Raw genomic sequence first — 23721 nt, 5'->3', positions numbered from 1 at the left:
ATTCACCCGGTTATTAAATCATGTATTCAATGGAAGTGTTCTGAGAGGCCAAATGGACTCTGTATAGCACTAACAATTCAGCACTTTGAGCAGAAAATAAAAGGAGTAAGGAGTGAATACTTGGGAGGAATAACTGTGTTTTGTACAAAGCTCTCCCTGCAACTCTCTCCTGTGATGGCAGGAGAGAATGATAGAAATCTATCTGTTCCCAAGGTGAATTGCTTGAGAATCTCATCTTAATAGGGTGGGGGCATTGCTAAATGGGGAAGGTAAGAAGTTTCTTGAATTTCTGAGGGCTAGTCTGGGCTAATTCCTTTGTGCTTGTCGGGAGGTATCAATTCCTGAAAAGGGAGTTTCCTTTCTCTTTCCTATGACTAGTCCGGATGGTGCCTACACACTTCACATATCTACATATGGGCTGACTTCCCCGCCCGCTTGGTGCCTACTGGCCCCACTCCCTTATCTAATCAAGGTTCAATCAAAGTTAATTAGGGATCTAGTTTTCTGTTCCTACATTAGGCGTAAAGCAAAAGAAGCTCCTGGGCATATCTGATCAAGAAGCTGATCTGTGTTATAACTATGTAATAACTGGCACAACTGTGTAATTACAATACAGCACTATCTAAGGTTACATCATTATCATTATGCTTAACACTAAAACAAAATGTGGTTATCATGATTGCTGTCAACACATTTGTGATATGCCACCCAGGAAGATGAGGCTATATACATGTCACCCAAGCTCTATTTGAACCTGGAAAATAGTTTGCTCCTGAAGATAGGGCATAAGAAGAAAAAGTAATACACAGAACTTTGACAATTTGGGGTTAAATCTACCCTTTGTTTTCACCCTTCTCTTGTTGCTTTGTTAGCCAGACTCATCAGTGAGTGCATTGACTCAGGAGCCACTGATAATAAAAACGCAACCTACCTATGCATGTCTAGAGTCTGTTTCCACAGGGTAGAGAACTGCAAAGTTCCAAGAGCAGTGTTAACTCCAAGGCATTGCACAAATTACGTAGTTTTTAGGTTTGATTTTCTGCTTGCTTAAATAGGTAGTTTAATGAAGTAATATGTAGCTATAATAAATAGATGCCATGAGACATATTAGAACTGCAATTCATTTGAATGGGGGACAATATTGAAAATACCATTTCTACATCTTCTACTTCTTGCTGGGTTTAGTTATATGAGGGAAAGGATATTGCACAGCTTTTAGTGACTAGTATGTATGTGCAGTCTTAAATATCAGCCATTTTTTTTTTTAATGATAGGTCTGGATGTGATTTTTTAGCTAAAGACAGCTTCCTTAGCTTACCTCATATCACAGCATCTGGTATCTCTAATTGGAATCATTTTCATAATAACCATGAGCAATATACATTACCATCTAAATACGAAGGCTGACTACAATACAGACTTGTCTACAGCTCTTTAAGTATCCAGGATCCAGTCCAAAGCCCCTTAAACTCGAGGGAAAGACTCCTGCTGATGTTAGTCTTATCTAGCTTAGGTGCAATGTAACAAAAACCCCTCCCGAAACTCCATGTGAAAAAGCAGAGGTATATTCATTATTAATAACTTTCAGTGCAACTCTGTCAAGTCCCTCCAAAGGTGGTGCCCCTTTCTGTTACTAAATAAGGCCTAATTCAGCCAGTATTTAGATACTTGCACAACTTGAAATGCCAGAGTAGTTTTGTGGATTTTTATGGAAGTTCAAGGCACACAGTAGCTTAGTCTACTCAGTACTTACTACTATGAATTCAGAATTTCACTGTTTCATTACTAGTAAAAGAAAATGAAATACTTCATAGAGAAACACATGCCCAATACTCTTTTTTTTTTATGGTATTATGAGCTTGTATTATTTCAGAAAAAACCTTGCTTCGCTACAACACTCATAAATTCCTCAGATATCCATAGCCAAAGTCTTCAGCTACTCATTGAGGAGTAGACATTGATGTTATGTTCAAAGTGTAACATTTTATATCCGTCACAATCAGCAGTTCTCTGTAAGATAAAAATCCATGAATTCATCTCAGCCTGGACAGTTTCTCCAAAATAAATCCTACTGTCAAATTGAAGGGAAAAGAAGGGATTAAATAGAGTTTCCTAACAACTGCATGCACAGGCTGAAATTTTACATAAAAAGGTGCGAATGCTTTTAAAAAGAACCATCCCAGATTGCATTTTCTTGCTCTCTCCCATATAATTGTAAACAGCTTTGATTTCAAAGGGAAAATCAGACAATTATTTTATAATGAGAGGTGTGGTCTAGTGATTCGAGCATCAGACTGGCAGCCAAAAACCACTGGAGTTTTAATCCTGGCTCTGCCACTGACACCATCTATTGCCTTAGGCTAATCAGTATGAGTTTGACTGAGATCTGCTCCTTGTGGGTGCAAGAGGTAGGGATAGCTGCAGAATTCCTGATTCAAAGCTACAGAAGTGGGCAAGAGCCTTCCCTCCACTGCACCCAGCATGGCCCCAGAGTGAAGGACAGCATCCCTGACCAGAGGAAGACATTAAACCTACGCAATGTTCACCTTAGGCAAGCTGAGGTTCAGGAAAGCCGTAGTTGCTAAGGGCTGTCAATAAAAGCTTTAAAACCTCTTTGCATAAGCATATTTGAGTATGTCTCTGCTTTGAAGAAAGCCTGCTGCTTAGGTCGAGGGGTGAGTTAAGCCAGTCTTGCCTTTAGAACACTCCCGGCACCTGGGGAGGTTTTTATTTCCTTTAAGCACCTTGTAGTTAAATTTTTAGTCATTGTTTTCTTTCTTCCTGTGTGCACCCATCCCCCAGTGACCCCCAGCTTTCCCTCTGCTTCTCAGTACAATTCCTCCTGTCTCACTGAGTTGTCTGATTTCTTACCCTTGATTAATACAAACACAGACAAAACTCTCATCCTTGGGGATTTTAATTGGAAGGTTGATTGCCTTTTCTTCTTTGCTTGTACACTTTCCATCACTTCAGCTTCCTTGGGGTGCACAGACAGACTTTCAATCTCCCCCCTCACATTCACCATCATGTTCTTGATCTTTGTTTGCTCGGGGCTTGACTCCTTCTGATATAAATGTTAGGCATCCTGCCATTTCAGATGACAGATCAGCTCTTTGATGTGTCTAATTATGATGGAGAGGGGGCAGAGAAAGCAGGACCTCCTGAAGCCAGGATGAATTTGCTGCCCATATAAACTCTGTGCAGCAATGTGTCCCTCTGCTTCCCCTCTTGTATGTGACAGTACGCTAGACTCAAATCCTGCCCAACCCCAAACAGTTCAATGAATACCCCATCAAAGGGAAGGTTTGAACCTGTTTGTTTAATTTGAAAGGGGGAAGCTGGCAGAAACCAGGATGCCATTATGATAGGGAGGGGTAGCTGAATGGGGAATTCTACCTCACCTTTGCATGGCAAAAGCATAGGTGGCTGACTGAAAGCAATCTAGTGAGAGAATCTTGTTCCTCCACCTCACATAACTCTCTCTACCACTGAGTGACACTTAGTATTTATGTTAGTGCTTTGCAAAAGTCATCAAATTCAACCTCACAGCACCTTTCTACGCTGCAGTTTCAGTTCAGTTGTATGGATGCTGTTCAGGGAGAAAAGGCATGCTACTGTAAGAGCAAGAAGCTCAGGAGCACACCAGGCTTCAGTTGCTTCTCTTGCTCTTAAATAGTTTAGACATTTCGAGAGCATCCCATCCCAAGTCCTTGCTCTTTGATTAAGAACCAAACTTGTGGCAAAGCAGGAACTGGACTCATTCTGGAGTCTGTGACAATCAGACCTGTACTCAAACTCATAGCTATCTTCCAGGACTTCAGTAAACACCCCTCTCTGTCTATTTTTGGGGAGAAGTTGCCTTGCTTGGCAGGCGAATGAAGAGAAGACTGGATAGAGCATTTAGCACTGAAACCTATTTAAGGTGTGTACTGCTGAACTTGTACTGTTCCTCTTTGCACGTGTATGCCCACAGAATGGTTGCACAGTTCCTTCCTGTACTGTAGGAACATGTGGCTGCCCTGTTCAGTACCAGGGCTCTACTGAGTTGCATGCTTTATAAACACATGAAAGGCCATGGTCCTGGCCCTGAGGGACTTGAAGTCGTTAGCAAATCTCACAGACACTTCTTAATATGAATTTATTGCTGATCTGTCTGCCCCAGAGCTTGAAATTCTTTATTTATCTGCCAAACAGGCACAGCAGGAGTTTCAGCATTGCTTCCCCTTATAATACCCATCTAATATGCTTCAAGCCTGACCTACAATGATCACCTCCTGGGAAGAAAGGTTAGTTTAGTCTTCCTTCCATTCAGCATTCAACACTTGATCTTTCTACCAAAATGGGCAATCAGTACTAGTGAAATGAACACTGATCAACACCAACAAAACCTTTCACCTGGTTTCATGCAATAAGCTGGAGTTATATTTGTGCTGCTGTCCTTGAGCAGAACGTCTTGAGTGGAAAGTTTCCTACCATCTCTCTTACCTCTTCACTTTTCAGAGCAAATGCAGAATCCTGCTTTAAATTAAACAACCAAAAGGTGAAGGGAATAAATGTTCTAGTCTAGAGAGTGACAGCGTGAAAGGCAGTGGTGAAGGGGATCGCTGTGCAACAGAGGTAGAGGGAGTACAGGGAACATCTATCAATATTTACTGAGCAGCACTGCTTTTCCATTTCATGTTTCTCAGCCCTTCATCTTTACAGAGCCCTGCCCTGTAATAGCTTTGTGCTTATTCCTGTACATTGCCAAACAAGAAACCTAGTTTCCGGCTCTGATCTTTGTTGACAGGGATGAGGAAGATTGTGGAAGCCTTTCTCTCCATGGGTCTTCTCTAGCCACCCAAGGAGAGATTAATGGCTTCTGAAAGCATTTTCACCCTGCAGAAAGGTCACCATAGTCCTGGGGAAGATGAATAAACAGGGGTTCATAAGGACTCTGCAGTAACATGGGAAGGACCTCTTCCAGTAATAACATTGCCAAAAAAATCCTAACAGTGGCAATTTCAGCGTAGCAGGTGACACTGCGGGTTGTGGTTTCTCACACAGTGCAACACGTTCCAATCACTTCTACAGCTGTATTTTGGTTTAGCAGTTTTGTTTGAATCAAGTGTTTGTCATTGTGTGACTGTGATCTGCGGTGCTGGTTAAGGCTGTAAGAGAATATATCCCTGTCAACTTATTTTCTGTGCACAGTCAGCTGTCTCTTGGATTCACTTGGAGCTCTGAGTTAGGGTGGGATTTTGCTTTAGGTATTTTATGTCAACTCTATCATCTTAATATTGACTTCTCTGGCTCTGGACAGTAGACTTAACCTTGAATTAGCTTGTTAGATACTGTTGTGTATCTTCTTAATACTTCACACAACATTTGGGGCCTGATAGGCTGAGTACCTCAATCCAACATTATTTACTTCACTTTTAAAGCAGAAAACATCTAGCAGAAAAGCTAACAGGAGCCAGCAGAAGCTCAGCTGGATCAGTGAAAAAACCTTCCCTTTAGATTTTCTATTCACTGATTTAGGATGGGGGAGCTACATTGCTATGTGTTCACTCCCTAAATAAATTCCATACATGTGATGTATACACACGCACAGTGTAGTTCATTACCCTAAGTTGCACAATCAAGTTATGTATGCCTCATGTTCTTTTACAGACATAATGCTAAGTAATCATATCGCTGAGAAGAGAGGACAAAAATGTCTGAAATGGACTGATGCAATTTTGTCAGATTATCATAAACTACCAAACCTCAGCTACCAGAATAGATGATCCTGACAGATGCTTGCAGTTGGAGTGCCCACATAGGGAGAAGTCTGCTTATGTATCTGGTGGGAGGCATAAAGTTGATTTGCTTTATCCTGTCGATCTAAGGATTCACTTTGCAGGTCAGACTTTATCTACACACAGTGTTTATTTAGGCAATTAAACTATCAGTGTCATTCATAGAATCTAATACCCTAACAGAGATGTTTTTCTTTCTTAGTGTTTTTTGTTGTTGCTGGAGTATGTATTCCTGCCACAAAAGTCATTTATGGAAATAATATTTTGTTATAAGCACTATCATCATGTATTGTAATTATTATTTTGTTTTACCCTGCCCACACAGAAAACCGTTTGCATTATATTCCATTGAAAGATACATTTTAAGTTAGCTCTGCTAGTCATGAATAATGTAAATTGACAAGAACTGTTATGGAGGGAGGTAGACAAAGAAGCAGAAAGTTAAGTGGTTTCCTTTCTTTTTATGGCAGAGTGACATTTACCTGTGAGTACATTTGATTTTAACACAATAGGATGAGTCTCTGCTGTGCTGGATTAGGATTGAGGCATGTGGAGGAGTTCAGACAAAGAGTGGGCACTGAGAAATGCCCTCGCCAGACCTCTCTAGGGAGGGTACTTCAGCAGCAATAGCATGTCAGAATGTCCTTTTTTTCAGTCCTTGTATCCAGCTGACAAGATCTTTCCTTGTTTCTCTATCTGTAATTCCAAGAGATCTCTCAGTGTTTCCACAGTTGTCTCACAGTCTAATCCTTACTGCTTGTCACATCACTTTCCAAGAAAGGGTCAGTGTCACTTTCCCACCCTGACAGACAGGGAAACCAAGAAAAACTGTTGGTGAATGAGGGTCACTTGGAGACCCAGGACCAGCTTTCCAGGTGTGTGTTCTCATGGCCCAGACTGGTACTGCCTCTCACATTCAAACTACAGATTTCAGCAGATCCCCTTTTCCACAGACTTGCCAGAACTGTGCTAGTTGGGTCTAACAACAGTTACACTGAGTTTAAATCAGAAATAACTTCAGTGGGTTAGATTCTCACTTTTGCAAACAAGAGCGCTCCCCTTGAAACCAGTAGGGCTCATTTTTAGGTCTGAAATGCTGTATTTGCTCTCATGTCTGAAAACACCCCACTGGCTGCTTTGTTTCTCTAGTGTGGCACATTTACTAATCCCTCTTATCCATCTTTTCCCAGCAGTACAACCTTCCATGTCCACAAGGTTACCCTGGGGAAGAGGGACAAAAGGGTCAACCCTTGTCTCTAGTGAGCAAATAAACAAAAACCGAAATAGGCCTTGCACTGTATCAAGAGATTCCCTTCCCCAGGGGAGCTGCAAGTCTGCAGGGGGAGAGCAAGCATCCCTCTGTTTCTGCAGTGCCCTGAGTACCAGTTTTAGCTGTCCATACTGCTTGTAGGAAAGCTTTGGAGAACATTGTCCAGACTGCCTTCCAGAACTTTTCCCAGGTCTCTCCTTTAAGTTTCTCCACAGGAGAAGGACAGGATCCAGCTGATTATAAATGACCTGTCCCACCGAGTTTCTGTTGCACACTATGGCAGTTCAGCTTTTGCAGTCCTGTTTTCTGGTGATGTAGTCCTGAGCGCACACACACACCAGAACTGTGTCTTGGGGCTTCAAATGCCTTTATCTATGTCACGCATTGGTTTGTACAGTTTGCTATGAATCACTGATGCCTGCTGGGAACACATACCCGCTTCTGGTTATTTTTGTTACAATGTTATAATGGGCACAAGGACACTTAAAAGTGGAACAACTGAGCATCTCTTGGTAGCCAGCGCTGTGCAACACCCCTGGGATGCCTGAGAACACCAAGATCTGCTGTGGAACTGTCTTACTGTAGTGAAAAGAAACTAATTCTGAGGTCATGGCATAGTCTGTGTCCTGTGTAAGAGCTTTACTATGTGAATGATAGAAAAGTAGCTGTCTTAAACCCTGCAGTATGTGATCAGAGACCTCACTGTGCTGCAGGTTTCCTAGCTGAGGGTGCAGTAGTCATTTAGGCACCCTGATTACTTCTCAGCTGTGGGGCAATTGCTCTCTGTTACATGACCTTATGTCCTGGGATGTCTAGGGGCTAGGCTGGAAGGTTTCATGGCTCTTTTTTAGCCAGCATCTTCTGACAGGCATTTTCTGGTCTCCTGGTTTTCTCACCATCAGAAAATCAGTGAGCAGAGGCATGAGATCCGTGACAAGGAACTGAAACATAGCTTGGACAAACACCTGGACAGCATGTGAAGAAAAAGGGATTAATGGCATGCTGATGTTATTACACCATGTTGATGCTGTATGATGGTGCCAAGGATAAATACATGAACATCAGGAATTCAGTACTACGGTAAAAGTGAACATCTACAACTCCAATTAGTTAATAACTGCTTGCAGGGGGGTGAGGGTTTCAGCTTTGAAGGTCATAGTTTTTGAAGGACAAATATTTATTTCTGTTCCCAGATAGAGAAAGAGGGAACAAAGAAACTAAGCTGAGAAATGCAGCGTGGTCAGAGCTTCTGGTGTGAGTGCTCAGTGTTCCAAGTGCTTTCTGAAATGTTTGTTACGGATAGGGAGCATGTTAGAAAAACAAGAAGATACTTTGAGAAAACTGTTAGATACTGTTAGAGAAAACAGTAAAGGGAATGGTAGAAACAAACAATACTAGATATAAAAATACTAATCTTATCTGGAGTTGGTTTAGCTCTGGAGGTCTCAGAGTGGCCTTCTTTGTCACCTCCATTTTATGAAGAAGGTCAGACACAAGAGAGGAACTGATCTGCTCAAGGCACACAGCCAGCAAATGGTAGAATTGGGACTAGAATCCAAATCTTTTCACTCTCAGGAGGAAGTGAGAAGATAGGTTTACTGTCGTTTTGAAAGACACGGCTACAAGAGGATTCAAACTTGCTGAGGTTGCATTTCTAACTCCATTGTGTGGGCTTTGGTCTGCTCCTTTGGAGTCTGCTTTGTGCTTTAACTCTCCTGTGCCACTACACACAAAGTAACAGTCACTTTTACAGAAAAATATAATGCCCAAACTCTGCCTTTGGGTACAGAAAGAAATCACAGAGAAGAGGAGCCACCAAGTCCAGCTGCTTGGGATAGTGGCCATGTGCCAGACATCATCTTTTGTAGTAGTAACCCCTTTCCAATGGCAGCCTGAGCTATTTGCCTGTCATGATTTGTCTTTTTGTGCTTGGGGAATGCTGGCTGACCTTTGTCTTTGATGTTGCTAGGCCCTTTCCTTGCAATAGGGCAGTTCAGGAGGCCATGACCACATCTGCTTTGGCTGGTTCTGTTATCAATTAATTTGTCCTGCCACATCAAAGAACAGAGATAAAGCTGTAGCATTTCCTTACCACAGATTTTTATCTTCACTCCCCAGTTCACCTCACAACACACGCACCTTCCACCTCCACAGCAAGCAGAGAGAGAGACAGACAGAGAAAGAAACTGAAATGACATCCTAATAGCCTCCCTTGAGTGCTGATGGCACCTGGGTCTCTGTGTGCTGAGCCTTACACCCACTTCCAATCTGGCCTGGCCACAGCCAGTCGGTTGCTCACTCCCCCAACAAGTTATTTGTTTTTCTCTCTAGACAAATCAGTGATGTTAGAATGACAAATAACAGTTATAGCTTTGCACTTAGCTGAGTATAATTTCAGTCCATCAGTACCATCTGTCTCCCTTCTTGGGCTGCAGCTCCATTAAGCGACAGCCAGAGATCCTCAAGGACAAAAAGCCCAACTCCCATGGATAGATATTTTAGGGGTCAGAATTTATGACTCATTGCCCTTTGCAGTTAATTCCAATGGTGAGCTGGGGAAAATGAAGCTGGGACTTAAAACCTAGTTCAAGTTAAAACTTCCCAAGTGCTCTGCCATGCTAAGCCTTGACTCTCCTTGTTCAGGAGTTCTGCACTGACATTGGTAGTGATCACCATCCAAACACACCCAAAGACTTGCTCGGGTGATGATGTTTGTCTTGACTTTGAGACAGCATTCATTTTTTTTTCTAGGAGATTTTGTGCTCATTTACTACAAATCATAGAAAAGATGATGGAATTCTTAGGTGTAGTAGGGAATGTCAACATTGATACGTAACCTAGTCTATTGATGGTAATCCCACCTTGTTTTGTTGAAGTGCCTTTTGTCTCATGGCACTCACTAGGGAGAAAGATGCTTAACAAAACTTCCAGTCTCCATCAAATTTCAGGACAAGATGACTTCTATGCTGATTATGTCTTCCCCTCTCTCATGCAACCTCCTCCTCTTTTTCATCTATGACCTTTCAAAGATCCTTGTTCTCATTCTGTATGAAGTTCAAACTCCTCTTCCTCCTTTTGTTGATCATCTGTCCCTTTCCTTTCCCTTCCTTCCATTTAGAATCATAGAATAGTTAGGGTTGGAAAGGACGTTAAGATCATCTAGTTCCAACCCCCCTGCCGTGGGCAGGGACACCTTACGCTAAATCATATCACCCAAGGCCTCGTCCAACCTGGTCTTGAACACTGCCAGGGATGGAGCATTGACAACTTCCCTGGGCAACCCATTCCAGTGCCTCACCACCCTAACAGGAAAGAATTTCCTTCTTATATCCAACCTAAACTTCCCCTGTTTAAGTTTTAACCCGTTACCCCTTGTCCTGTCATTACAGTCTCTAATGAAGAGTCCCTCCCCAGCATCCCTATAGGACCCCTTCAGATACTGGAAGGCTGCTATGAGGTCTCCACGCAGCCTTCTCTTCTCCAGGCTGAACAGCCCCAACTTCCTCAGCCTGTCTTCATATGGGAGGTGCTCCAGTCCCTGAGCATCCTCGTGGCCCTTCTCTGGACTTGTTCCAACAGTTCCATGCCCTTTTTATGCTGAGGACACCAGAACTGCACACAATACTCCCTTTTGCCTCCCTTTCCCCTCCCCTCCCCTTCCCTTCCCTTTCCTCTTCCCTTCTTTTTTTTTCTCATTTATGTTTTTTTCTGAGGACTACTTTGATCACATCACAAAACATGGGGAAAAAAGTTTGGGCACCATGTTGCATGTGCTGTGAAAAAGCCAGATCTCCTGCAGTGTGGCTCTGAATGTCCTTCCCTCTCATTGACTAAAGACCCTGTATACCTTGCAGGATCAGTTGCATTCAAAAACCTGTCCTTTCAAATTTGTTTAGGTAAAGTGCAGAGTGCAGATGATTCCCAGAATAACTCTTCTGGCTTCATTTGGAATGACAGCAAAAACAAATCTGGACCTAGCTTTTCATCTCAGTGGAAGGGCATACGAGAAGCAGTGAGAATATGTCATTGTTCGTAAAGGACAACATTACATGAAAGAGAGAGCACAGAAGAGAGGCAAAGAGAAAGAGATTTTTCCTATCTGCTAAATAATGGCCGTTTTGAGGTGTGTGAGGACAGCAGGGGTCAGCAAGTGCTGGAACTGACTCTGAACTTCTGGCAGAACCATCTCCTGGAACTAAACCCAAGAATACCTTCATCTTCAGCAACCTGCCGGGAGATGTTCCACAGCCAGCTTTCTCCACAAGAGCCAGGTTACAGTGTCTGTACATGACAGCAACTGAAGCAAAAGCTTTTGTCTTTTGAAACAGACTAGCTCACATACAGCACAGTAGACTCGAGCCTGAAACCATTTAATATCGGACACTGAGCAAGAATCCGTTTGTAACAGAGGAGCCATAAACCATGATATTAACGGGGAGATGGTGGGTGCAGATGTTCACACACCATGTCTAATTAGAACAGGAACAGATATGTTACAGAAATTAGAATTCCATCAGTAAGGATCTAGCTCTACACATTTGGTCTGTTTGAATTACCAGATACTTTACATGTCTCAGCTCCTTTTCACCAGGAAACCAATCTGTTTGGCAGATACTCCTTAAATCTCATTGCTCCCCTGTCATATGAGTGGAGTAAAGACTATTTTCCCCACTTGCCATATAGGTGGTTTCACTGAACTTTCACGTTACTCGCCTCCACATACAGTCAGCATCAGAACTAGAAATCAAGCCCAGGATGCCTGATTCTTAGTCTTTTCCCATCAGCCACATTCTTCTGAGTTTGCTTTACCTGCATATCAGGAATTTTGTGGGCAACTACAGAGACAGAGAACAGCTTGCCCCCAGATGGTGTCTTCAATCACTCAACTTTTATCACTGAGAGACAGTAGCTTCCCTCCCTACCTCCTTGAAAAGCTTTTAAAATAAACACAGGTACATTAGAACAACAGCCTTTCAAAAGGGTCCCTTCCTCCCCCTCACCTTTCTTGCTCTCCTGTCATTAAGCAGAACAGAGCCATCCTTACATGTGACATTTCGACAGATTGACTTTAGCTATTTACTTTAAGCTTTTCTTCCTCCCATTCAGGATCACTTTCATTCATTTTCCAAGTGTCTCAAATTTTCTCCTGCTAAACCCATAGATCAGGTGATTCAGAATGAAGCTCCAGGACATGTGCCATTCTGATAAAAGCAGAGCCGTGAAGCCTCCCTACTCCTCCTGCAGCCCATTTCTGCTTATTCTTTAACTCACTAATTCTGCTGACAAAGGGAAAAATACACCAGGAGTGGTAAAGGAAATCTCACTTTTAAATGCCAATTTCATTTTCTTACCACAGAGGCCACTTCCCTGGTTAAACTATTCATTAATCGTCCTCTGGGCTTACAGTCAGTGGCTCAGATTCTGATCTTAATTATATCAGTAAAAACAACCACTCCAGGGCAACCTTTCATGAATATGCTTCCTTTTAAACCAATGTGCTTGCTTAGTTGAGGATGGCCTTTCTAAACCAAATCCTAACCCAGAATTACCACATTAGTGTCAGTGAAACTGACAGGTGACAGAGTTCAGACTCTGAACTCCAACACAAGGGTTTTCTCTTTCTCCCAGCAACAGAAAACTGAGCAGTTAGCACAATCCTTACGACTTACTTACACTCTCTGCTCAGCAGAAGCCCAGGAGCTCTGCTGGGTATGTTGAAGGTGCAGTGGCATAGGCGTATGTCTGAAGTGAGAGTGTGTCATCCTGCTGTGAATTAAATCTGTCTTAAAGCATTGCTGGCCAGAGCATGGTATTAAATTCAGACCAGGACTTACAGAAAATATAAACCAAAGAGAGACAAAAAACTCCTTGACTCTGCTGGGTACTTCTCATTTAGATACTGATAGGCTGTGGCCTTTAGAGTCTATTTGCAAAGGGTGAGGATGCTTTGTTGCAGGGGAGCAGAAGGAGGGTAAAAGGTGAACTGCTGAGAGGAGACAACTGGGCTTGTGTCTCTGGATTTGCTCTGCTATGATTTCCCTTCATTTTTATTACGTTTGACAGTAAATATGCAGGTCCTGCCTAAGCCAAAAGACAGCAATGGCTGGTAAACTCATATGAAAGTGGAAGTGACTTTCTGAAGGAGGGCGTCAAAACTCCTAAGGCTGCGTTAGTTTCCTGGAGAAACCAATCCAGCATATTAAGCCCACTGCTTTGTGGTTAATGCTGGTTTCTTGTGCTTGTGTCTGTACTTGTAACACAGAAGAAATCAAGTGGACACAAGATGAACTATCTCTGCAGAACAGATGGATACAGGGAGACCCTTCATGCGACTTTTGAAAAAAAATAACAGCAGCAAAATGTCTACCTTTATCTTTTAAAAACAAGGGCACCCCTCAACCTGTCATGCAACAGAAAACAAACCCACTGTTTTCAAGTTCATTTGTGTTCATGTTGTCTCTCCCTGGTTACTGTGGTCTGTGATAGCTGTTCAGCTTCTCTTTTACCTGGGTGAAAATTGTGTTGTTCCCTTCTGCCAACCCAGGACACAAAGGAACCTGAGATTTTTCATAACCTTAAACCATACTGAGTCTGCAGATGCCTAGCAGGTAATTTCAATAGCTAATAAACCAAAGTAACAGCTACAGCTCCTAAACTACACTCAGAGCTTCTAATCCTAGAACCTAAGTCTTCTGAAATTTATGGGAAGTTGCAGGAATTGGAAAGCCTGCTACAGTGACACATCAAATCCTGGGGCCCTTTGATGGGAAACCATCTTTGTCAGAGATGGGCAGGGCCTGAGAATATTTTTCATTTTTCCAGCTGCATTTTTTTTCCCATGTGTATGCTGCTTTGATTCTCCCTTTTCACACAAACTTGCCAGCCTGTGTACTACCATGGCTTATATAAGTTATGGCAGCAGCTAGTGGTCCCAGTAGAGACCAGAACCCTGTTATGGCAAGAGCTAACAAAGATCTGCTTATCATGAACTTTAACAAGCCATTCTCTCTCTCAGCCACTTTTTTTTTTCTCTGATTCTTGATCTTTCTTACTTAACTGGAAGGTCTTGGGAGCTTCCTTAGGTTTTTGTATTAACTCCTTCTAGAGAAAATGTGGTCTAGGTCAGCTCTTTTCAGAACACATAAAAAGGGGGATAGAGGAAAAGAGGGATGCAGGAGCAGCTGAGCGATGCTAAGCAATGTTTGTATTGCAGAACAGTCACATCGGTACATGGTTGTTGGGTAACAAGCTTTTGTTTGTTGCAGTCCTGGGACAACAACTCACTGTAAAGTTAAAGCTTTTTGTGCGCATATAGAGTTTGAATTAGGGGAAATGCTCAAAATATATAAACAGGAACTAGCCTTGCAGGGAAGATAAGCTTTGGAGTGAGGGGGCTGTCTCTTCCAATGTGTATTTAGTGTCTACCGCAGTGGGGACTAATCTCATTTTGGGCCTCTAGATGCTGGGCCTCCCTTAATGTGTATACTGCTGTAATACACATAACTACTTCCTTCCATTGACTGCCTTTTTGTTGCATTGTTTTGTGTAATTGACTCCCTTTTTCATCCAGAGGCCAAAGAGTGATTATTGGAGATTGCAAGCTCCAGACCTGAATTGTTTCATTCAGGAAGTTAATTAAAATCAACCCACCTCTTTAGAAAACCCTTTCCAATATAGTGTGGATGCTCCTTTCATCTCAGCATTACTTCTTCTTTTTTTTTTTTTTTTTAATCAGTGCTCCTTAAATCATGGAAATAACTTGGCAAAGGAGCTGAATTACAAGAAAAATCAGTTAGGAACGTAGGTAAAGGCACATAATAGGTCTTTAGAGGAGAGGAATGAATTTAATTGAGTGAAAGCTCAGAAAACCCAAAAGTAAACTCAGGGTCATCAGCATACTTCTTTCACTTATCCCTCAGTTGCACTTCATAGATCCAGGCTTCCTTTTGCTCTGCTGTTATCACACTTTCCTTTTGCTGTGATTTATTAACTGTGGAACTGTCAAATTATGAAACTGAGGTTCTAGAAATACTTATTAATGTTTGAGAAATTCATTTCACACTTGAATACTTTTTCTAACACTTACTAATGTCCCTCATTTTGGTCATGTGGGTCTACAGGGCAAGAAAACAAGGTATCTTATTATATATTTAGCATGTGGAGATGGAAGGATGAAAAAAATGTATTTTAAAACCTCCTCAAACATTGCAGCAACTTCATGCATTTGCTCCTTGTGCTGCTCTATGTGGTGACTCTGTGTATGTGCATTAGCAGGGCAAAGTCTGTACGTTCAATGACACCATTCCAGCTTCCTTTCAGTCACTATTAAGAAAGTACTTCTAATCCCCTCTGAGAAGCTTGAACATAAAATTCCTTTCATGCCAGTTTTGTCCTCCTCAATTTGGCAAACACTGTCCTTCCCCCTGTGATTCCAATGGAACTTGTAATTCAAAAGACATTTCTATTTATTACCACCCTGTTAGTGTATGAGAATCATCAGGGGTGCCAGTACAGCAAAGGCAACAAGGTTACTTTCTGAGCTCGCTGTCGCAGTTTTGTACTGCACAACAAAAATGCAGCAGGCCATAGATAAATGATGATTACTTATTCACTATTTAATCAGAATAAGGAACCTAAAAAAAATTACTGAGTAATTACTTGCCTCAAGATCCTTGAGAGTGAGTTTGCCACATTTATTTCCCACGCAAGGTTTTCTGATGGAAATTCATTTAAAAAGCAGAAACAAAGACCGCCAATAATGTCAAAATTTATGAATTTGCTCTTATAGGACTGGAACATTTCTACTTCTTGACACTCAGTTTTGAAATGTGTTATGTTACAACAGTATCAAATTTAACAGTCTGAACTCTTGCTTAAAAGGAGGTTTTCCTTCAAAACATAATTTTGCACAGAATAGAGAGCTCTGTGTTTCCGTCAGCATTAATGAAGTCAGGTTTAGTATTTAACCTAATCTGCTCAAAAAAGTCCTATCACCCTGCACACTTAGAGCCACATCATCTGGTAGGAAATGGCTGCAATACCTCCAGCCTTCCTAAAATACTGACAGTTTCAACCGTTTCTTAAGAAATACTTACTCACTGGGGACTGCAGCTCTAAATAGATGCTTCTGCTTTAAAATATGATCACATTCTTTAGCTTAAATGGATGACTCCTCACAAATCAAGCAGTGGTAGTGCCGGCATAACACTGAAGGTCACCCAAAGAAATGAGTGGCCACGAGATATTTTAGCTTGAGGTATCTGCATAGTGCTTTTCTCTCTCTGATACCTCACTGTTACCATTTATGATTTCTGAAGGACCGTAACATTTTTTCTTCAGGCAAGTATTTCATGCCAGCATTGGGAACATCGTTTTTTTCAAAAGACAATTTCTGCTTTGAAACACCAGCAACCATTTACAGTTTTTCACATTTGATATGCTACCCCTGATGAAAACTGAGTGCAGCAGAAATACCCTTCTACAATGCACAGGTGTCCACCGCACACTCAAAGCATCAGACTTTGTGATATGGGGGAAAAAAGAACCCTCTTTGGCAGAAGTAACATGGAAGACATCATGTATCTTTTTACCTGCTATGAGAGGTCTGAATTCCAGCCTTGTTTAATCCAGCACAGAAGCCAATGATGGGATGGGATGGAGTGTTTGCTCTGCTGACTCTTCTGGTTAAGCTGAGGACAAGACCAAAGTTAATATCACAGTGAATCCTTGCAGAGATCCTGCTTACAGCTGTGCCCCACAAATCTGCATGCCACTCAATGCCAGTGGTTTAAAATCTGCCAGTTTGTGTATATGCAAGTGATTAATTTTGGTATGTACGAAAATGCTCATGTGTCAGTGTAAAACCCCCAAATCCTGTACACACAAATACAGATCATTCAGATCAGCATGTGCCATTTGAACGATTGTCTTTCAACATCTGCCCTGTTGCTTTTTCTTTGCTCTTCAACTTTTCTTCCTGTAGACTTAAAAACTTGTGCCATGTGAAAGGGCCCTCATTCCATTAGCTAATTCTTGCTTCTTCCTTAAAACCATACACATCAGTTAGTATTCAGTTTTTAAATTGCTCTGGATTTGATAAATGCAACATTTTGTGTGGAACAAGTTTTGAAGGATTATCTCCACGCACATTTTTAAACTTAACATGTGAGTTCTACAAATTCTTCATTTGTTTTCATGTTACTTAGCATCCACGAAGCTAAAAAGCATTTAGTAGGTATCATTCACTGATCATTTCATTAATAATGATTTAGCTTGTTACTAATGCTTCCATTTCACAGAAGCAGAAAATGAGATGCAGGTATCTGAAAGAGTATCATTTTAGAAGGGTTAATGGTGCAGATTTGGCTTCTGATTTTTAGAACTCACCTTGCTGAGGGCTCAACTCTTCTAAAATGTCTGCCTACAAGGGTCAGAAAGAAACCATTAAAACATGTGACACCTGTTAATCTACTTTTAGGTACGTAGCTGTGAACTGAGCCCACAGAAATAAAATCTCTCATACCTGTGAGATCATGTACTAGAAAATCAGTCCCAGCACACCCCAAAAGTTGGCCCCACATTGCATTTCCTTACATAAATAGTAATAAAATACTTTTTTTTTTCCCCAAAAAAAAAAATTTTATTTTAGGGAAATGCAACAGGAAAGAACAAAAGTAAAATCCCCATTTGAGAAAGCCCAGCATGTGCAACTTCACTGTAACAGCCAGCAGAAGGTCTAGGAACAAAAAAGGACTAGTGAGACCTGCACACAGAGAGATTCTCATAAATTAGCTCAGGAAAGCAAATGCAGAGCACTGCATGCTAGGGAAGGCTGGTATCATAAAATAGTTTTTAAATCCTTTAACAATATTAAAATTCTGCTCAGAAACAAGGGCTGTAATACAATTTTCCTCTCTCCTTGCCTGAAAATCAATTGTGCAGCTCTTTCCTTTGTTAAAATTTTTCAAAACTGTAAAAAAAATGGAATCAGTTCCCGCCCTGGAAAAATGAAGGAAAATGCTTAATCCATTGGTGTTGGTGCACAAAGTGCATTTGTTGTGCTGCTGACTGTAACACGATCTGAACCAAGGAAGGAGAACGAACGCTTTGCGGCCCCTGATGGATTTCAGATTTATTAGACACTGGAATGTTTTTTTTTCCCTCCTTGTCTATAAGAACATGGTGTGTAAGATGATAAAGGGCAGGAATAAAGCGAGCAGACACTGTAGCCCTTAAAATTAAAAGAACTGGTTTTAGATTTTGAAAGTGTCAATGCATGAAAAAGCAGCCTAAATGTAAGTGTTGCATTATTCAGTATGCTTTCCTCTTGGAAAGAAAAACATTTTGCAGCCACTGACAAAGCTACGGACATGTGACTAATACTACTTTTATTTTCCTATATGGAGAAAAACACCATCACAAAGCATAAATGGAATATTTGTCCTGTAAGATAATACACACATACCTGTAAATTATGAGTGCAAGATGTAATAATTCATCTTTAGTTTCATTACTCATGCAATATGGAGCTTTCAAGATTAGGGATAGATTTGTTATGCCACTACATTCCAGTATATATTTTCCCTTCCTTAACCCTCTCTCTCTTCTCTGGCACTCACAGCCTATACAGTAGGAGCAAGTTTCTTTGCACCAGCTCATACAGGCCGCATAAGCTACACAGAACTGGCAACTGGCATAATTTTCAAAGGACATATTCATGATCCATTTTATGATGTTAACCAGGCTGAAAAAAATTAGCTCAGGGTAAAGCCATACAATTTCAACTATACTTTGGGGAAAAGTTTCCTATTCAGAGTAGAGCTCCAAGGTGTAACATTAAAAAAAAACTGGTTTATTCTAATGTTACAGGATTGTCCTCTTGAGCTGCCAGGATGGGAAACGCAGTAGTCTGCTTGTAGTAGCGGTAGTTTTGTTCCAGTATCTATATGCTGCTTTGTGAAAGGGAATAACGAAAAGTCTGGAACTAATTGCTTCAATAATTAGAATTCCTCTGTAAATGTAAACAACAAAAACTATTCACAAAACTGATGTTTAATATATATGCAGTGGAATAAACAAGCTCTGTTCTTCTATTTTTGACTCTGCATGTATTCTAAGTGTCTGAAAGAAAAGTACATATGACAGAGATGACAAGACCAAGGCGACAAGTCAGGCTAGTGTGCTTGGAAGCACTGGGACTCCAGACTCTGCTAGGGTCTGCCACTGAGTTATTGTGTAATCTTGGGTGAGTCATTTAAATTCTTTAGGTGCTGATTTCACCAGTCTGTAAAATAGGTGTAATCCTCCCCCATTTACCTCAGACAGCAAAAATATCTATAAAACATCTAGATGACATGTTCAGGCTTTTTTTTTTTCTGTATGAGAAAAATTCTCGTACGAGAATTCTCTGTATGAGCTGTACTTGTCCACAGATCTTTTTGACCTGCAAATCACACACATACACAGTCATGTCAGTTCTGCCTGAAAGATGAGCTGAACATGCCTTTATGTAAAATCAAACCCACCTTTCTGCTCCTATAACTGCAGAAGAGAAATTACATTAACTATCAAACTTCAACTCTTTTCAAAGAGACTGCATAGGCCCAAATCTTGCTTGTCTAAATCAAGTGAGAAGTCCCAGTAAAAATCAGTAGGATGCTTCGAGCCATTAAGGAAAGAGGGATCTGGTCTCCTGTAGGGCATTGAGGCAAAACAGACACACTACTGCAGTTTGCATTGGACAGTTCTCAATTAGAATGTCAAGATTTATAGTGCATTTTATCTGGCTTTCATTCTTCGTTGTTCAGTTTAACTTCTGACCTATGGTTATTGGCAGAAGAGGTCTTGTCCCAGAGGGCCATTAGTCCCTTCCAGAGAGGCCTTCTAAGAAGTGCCAAAAAAGAGGGTGGGAAACAGGTCTCTTTGTAACAGGACACCACCCCACCCCCCCCACCCCGAAATTCTCACACAATCAATGTGATAGTCAGGATACAAGAAAACAGGAGATTCTCTGGATTTTTCTGCAATGAATAGTTAAGGTCATTCTGTCCTGCCCTGACAAGAGATCAGATGGAAATAAATCCTGTAGAAAGGGTCAACGCTAATTGTGTCCAAAACTCCTCATGGAGTTACAGCAAAAGAAAATGAAGCTTATAAAGAACCTATGTTGAGACCCTAACAAGAGCCATAGTAAACTGTGACATCCAGGTGTTCTGCACAGGGATGGAGTTCACAAAGCTCTCACCCGATATGGGACATATCCTTAAAGTATGTGACAGAAGAACAGGAGTTGCAGATATATCCCCAAATTTGAAAATAAAATCTGCATGGGAATAAATAGGTTTACTCGGATATTCCAGCCTAATGCATTCCCTTCAAAAAGGGAATGATAGGAGTGCTGAGGGGGAGCCTGCTGGCATGGAACTGGCAGTTTCTTGAGGCAATACCATGAGATTGCTGAAAACATCAAACAGGATGAATGATCCTGCCCTAGGACTGTGCCGATGACACAAATTAAGGGCAGGGCTGTAAACTGTGGAGGGCCAGAGTATTCCAGGGGAAGACACGTATATCCTGGGCATTACAGTGTTAGCAAAAAGATGGAATGCAATAGGATATCAGGCTGCGCAGTCTGAGATTAATAAGAATCATGCTCTGCGGTGAGCAAGATGTTCCTCAGATGGAGATGTCCTTACAGCAGTGAGGTTCTCCAAAGGCCTTCCCATGGACACAGAGGGACAAAAATAACCTGGGTAGCTTTAGGATAGAACCAGATTCATTTGCAAAAGGGATTATGTAACGTAGCTGCCTCTAACAACAAAGGACTCATCTGATGAACCAGAAGGCCCCTTCCAGTCCTATTGTTCCTGTTATTCCCAAAGTTAAATTAACACCAACCTTGCCTAGCAACATCATGTCTCCATGTGTGTAGAGATGGAGTTTGCCCTGGAGCTCTTGGGACGAGATGTCTCTTTTTAAATGGGAACTGAAAAGCCTCACAACAAAATGAATAACTAGAAGAGGTCCCAGGTTTATAATTAAAAAAAACAAACAAAGCAATGGATTTAAACTGTCCCAGTTTCAGGGGCAGAAAGACCTGTGATGATAAAGTGTGCTATAGGAGTCTCACCTTAAATTCCCCTCAGGAGTGGCTCGCAGCAGGCTGCATGGCATTCAGTCCTCTCAGAGCACCCGCTATCCTCTGGCAACCTGGAGCAACTGGGACAGAAATTCTGGGAAGACATTTCCCTAGAAAGCAGAGACCAGGCAAGTGTCTCCCATCTCCTTCCTCCCAGCATGGTTTCTCACTGCATTCCCTGCCTGTCAGGATGACAGAGCTCCATATCCGAGAGAGCTCCATACCCCACAGACCTTATCCCATGCAAACCCCAGTGCCTGGGAGCAATCTCTCCCACCTGCGTTATATATACAGATATATATATTTTAGTATGAAGTATGCGACATGGGGTGAAATCCAGCTCCTCTCCCGGCTGCATGGCTGCCGGGAGGCTGCGAGGGAGAAGAGGCAGGGCGCCTCACGAAGGCGCCATTTTGTCTCCTGAGGGGAGCCGTCGGGCAGCCCCGCAGTGCGCGGCCTTCCCTCGGCAGGGTGGTGTGAGGGGCGGCTCTGCCATTAGGGGAAACAAAGGGCGGTCAGCGAGTGTTACTGGAACTGGGAGTCCGGGGGTCTGTGCAGGTAACGGCAGCGCCTCTGTGCCTCCATCTGCATCTCTTCAGGGCAATCTCTTCAGGACTTCAGGTGCAGAGCTGCTGCCAAGCCTCAAGCTGAATGATAAAATGGAGGGAAAGCGCCTCCTGTGGCAGTGCCCGAAAGCTGACAGAGCCATGTTGGAGCACACAGCACACTGCAAAGGAGGGTGAGTGAAGTAACAGCAATTTAAAACGTGCAGGGATAGAAATTCCCCATCCAGAAGGTGGACCTCAATGGTGGAGACGGTGTTTTAGCCTGTGTGACCTCTTCTCCTGGAAAACCGTAATTAGAGAACCTTTAGAAATACTGCAGCTGGCACCACAGTTGGGGCTGTTCAGCATGGAGAAGAGAAGGCTGCGTGGAGACCTCATAGCAGCCTTCCAGTATCTGAAGGGGCTATAAGGGATGCTGGGGAGGGACTCTTCATTAGGGACTGTGGTGACAGGACAAGGAGTAACGGGTTAAAACTTAAACAGGGGAAGTTTAGATTGGGTATAAGGAAGAAATTCTTTCCTGTTAGGGTGGTGAGGCACTGGAATAGGTTGCCCAGGGAGGTTGTGAATGCTCCATCCCTGGCAGTGCTCATGGCCACGTTGGACGAAGCCTTGGGTGACATGGTTTAGTGTGAGGTGTCCCTGCCCATGGCAGGGGGGTTGGAACTGGATGATCTTAAGGTCCTTTCCAACCCAAACAATTCTATGATTCTGCCTCAGTTTCAGAGCAGCGCCTTGCTGGCATTCATCAGCTGGGACAGGTTTGGGTTGTGGGGCAGAATGGGTGAACCTCTCCATCTCCTCTCACCTCCAAAGCAGCAGCAGTAGCAAATGCTGCCTGGTCCTTGGAATGGAGCTGGAAGGGAGCAAGCTGAGGACATCCTCCTCCTGGGAGGAGCTGCCTCTGCCACCAGAAGGTGCCAGGCCCCAGCTTTCTGCTGAGATTGCCAGTGTGGTTTAGTAATGCAAGAATTTGCTCACAAGACACAGAGCAGAGCCCACCTATTTGTTCCTCTAACAGCCATCAGTCGATAATGACTTTCAGTCGACGGCCTAGCTTTGAACAGATGCCTAGAGGTGAAAGGATCTGTATTCCATTACTAGCCCCTTCAACTAGCCAGGGTCCCCTAGGTTAAATATTTTTAGCAACAGCTTGTTTACATGTCAAACTTGTCAATGAGCTTCTGGGGCACTGCTGCTGCAAAGCTGTGTTGGTGGCAGCCAGTGAGCTTTCTCTATGCACAGAACTAAAGCTTTCTGAAGGGCTTGTCAGATATATTCTTCCTACCGTGTCACACAAGCAAGACTAATTTCAAAGAAATGCTCTTTATTTCTACTTAAAACTGCTAAGGAAAATATCCAGCACTGTCTTTTTTCTTGTCATCTGTTTGACAAGTGTCTCATAAAACAAATTGAGAGGTTTAAATCTCCAAGACAAAAATCAATAAGAGGATAAGTAAAGAATAGGAGGAAGTCAGCAGGCTGAGATTTATTTCATTGGAAATGTTTTTTCAATGGATTTACTAATAAATCTAGAGTGGCTGGTGCAGCTGCCTTTGATATGCAGTATCCCCTTTACTTAGATGGAAGGTGCACATGAAAAGGAGCTTTGAATACTGCTTTTTACAAGGGTGTAAATCAGTGAAGCCCCACACGTTAAATATACCACCGGCATCTGCTTCAGGTAGAGGTTAAGAGAAAGGATTTGTTTGTGTGCCAGAGTTTTTCTCTGTACTTTTGCCATTTTTTGTTTAATATATTGCAGTAATTGTGATCAGGGCCTCGCTGTGGTGGATGCTGAATACTCCATTGTAATAAAATCATCTCTGTCCCAACAAGTTTATGGAGTTTCAAGGGCAGGAAGCTCCACTGAAATATGAAATATGGGCTGACCAGGGAGTGGTGTGTGTGATGGTGGAACCAAGCTGTAGTATCTTTTGAAAACCTGTGCCAGTGAGTATTTCCCTT

At 42.2% G+C, this 23721-nt stretch overlaps 1 long non-coding RNA gene across 1 annotated transcript in view; it reads right to left on the bottom strand.

Annotated features, from left to right (window-relative positions):
- LOC133278033 (uncharacterized) overlaps positions 1-21279 on the bottom strand; it is a 34227-nt gene extending 12948 nt beyond the window's left edge. The window contains exons 1-2 of the long non-coding RNA XR_009746428.1: positions 21179-21279; positions 16641-16739 (exon numbers count right to left, since the gene is read on the bottom strand). This is a non-coding gene — a long non-coding RNA (uncharacterized LOC133278033). The remainder of the gene's footprint in view (positions 1-16640; positions 16740-21178) is intronic.
- Between the last annotated feature and the right edge of the window lie 2442 nt (positions 21280-23721).

Source organism: Pezoporus flaviventris, unplaced genomic scaffold, assembly GCF_033815535.1.
Source record: "Pezoporus flaviventris isolate CSIRO_AGI_PZ_B2104156 unplaced genomic scaffold, CSIRO_AGI_Pfla_v1 ptg000063l, whole genome shotgun sequence".
In the NCBI taxonomy this organism is placed as follows: domain Eukaryota; kingdom Metazoa; phylum Chordata; class Aves; order Psittaciformes; family Psittacidae; genus Pezoporus; species Pezoporus flaviventris.
This window is presented reverse-complemented; position numbering and strand designations above follow the sequence as displayed.